The sequence below is a fragment of the Gopherus evgoodei genome, chromosome 2 (genome assembly GCF_007399415.2).
Source record: "Gopherus evgoodei ecotype Sinaloan lineage chromosome 2, rGopEvg1_v1.p, whole genome shotgun sequence".
Taxonomy (NCBI): domain Eukaryota; kingdom Metazoa; phylum Chordata; order Testudines; family Testudinidae; genus Gopherus; species Gopherus evgoodei.
Genome location: NC_044323.1, coordinates 239,939,652 through 239,941,287, shown reverse-complemented (window position 1 = coordinate 239,941,287; position 1,636 = coordinate 239,939,652).

Here is a 1,636-nt window from a genome sequence, read left to right as displayed (position 1 = left end):
GAATCTTTCGTAGATCTCTTAAATACGTCCAAATTTTACACTAAGATTTTAAGGGGAAAGGATTGGCAAGCCAACTATATTAACTCATTTTTAATGGAACATGTAATTGTCCTTTGGCAGGCAATAACCAGCAAGAACTGAACATACTCCTTCTCTCATGTCACAGAACAAGATTCCATAAAACAAACATGGTGGATAGTGGGACAATAAGTTGCTTTCTTTAAGAGGCAGGCTGGAGAATTTTACTACCAAAATAATTCTTAGAAGAGGATGATAAAACTGACTTCAGCAGTAAGATGCAATAGCTATTGTATTCTTGTGTAATTATTTTGTGCTTTGGGTGTTGGTATGAGACATGAAGCAGAAGCTAAAATGGCTTTGAGCACCCGGGAAATGCAGTAGTGTTCGCGAATGCACTGCGCAGAATCTTCTTGCTCTTAAGAAAATTAACCTACAAATAAAAGGGGGGGGGGAAGCTAGTGCAATTTACTTGATAGTGACATGGGTATGATGATAGACAAATGGAAACATGCAACACTTAACTCCCTGAGTTCTAAATCCATTTCATAATGGAAATTTTTTAAACCTTGGTTTGTGACTGCTTATCTCTTAAGCAGATTTTTATATGCAGAATCACATTCACAATTATGCAGTGAATAAATTGCAAACTTGATATTTGGGTTACAGATGGGCAAACCAGTGTGGATAAAATAACCCACCCAAAACCTTTCAACAAAATCATATATAGACTTTAGGATGTTCAGAACTTTCCCATGTTTTAAGTGCTGCTTGTTATAACAGAAGCAAACTGCTGCTAAACCATGTAGCATTTCTAATTTATCTGGGAGTGGAAAGTATTGAAAAAATTTAAGAAGAGCCTATTCTTAAATTCAGCTCACTTTTTTTTCCCCATATACTAACAAGAATCTAGACTACTAGGTGCCAAAATGAACTCTTTAAGGTATGCTCATCTGTAATTTTGCCATAATTGAAAGCATATGATAAATATTTACCCAAGTCTAGTCATCAGCTAAATATAGCTGGGAAATAAATTTTCTTTGGTTGTGTATATTTCCAGTTTGATTGTAGGACACAATACTCCATCGTAACTTACATAGAATTCTAATTTGTTCACGGTTGATCATCTTCCACGTACAGTGACCTGCCACAAAAGGAGCTTTGCACTTGAACCATCAGAATTCCATTCAACTGGCTATGTAATTTTTCTTTGTTTTTGTTTTAAATCTCCAGGTTCAAGGGACGTATGCCACAAGGTTTAACTAGGCCACCATTTTGAGCTACATGAATTTTTATGCAAATATAGCCAAAGTTCAAAGTGTTTTTTCTTGCCAAATGGTCTCAGAATGTGTGAAATATGAGCACTTCAGTTTTCCAGCTGGTGTTTGTATAGTTCACATCTTCTTACCTGGCCAATGGGTACTGCCTGCTGTTTTTCTTGATTGTTTGTAATATCCATTAAGCTTGGAAAAAATGGTTTCCTTCCCAGCACCTGAACAGATCTTCTGCTTACATGGTAAATGTTTTCCACACCTTTCATCTAATGAAACAGAGGCAAACCTGCTTCTAATTTTAACTTTTATGTCCCAACATAGGGGATGTTGTGTTTTTGTGTATC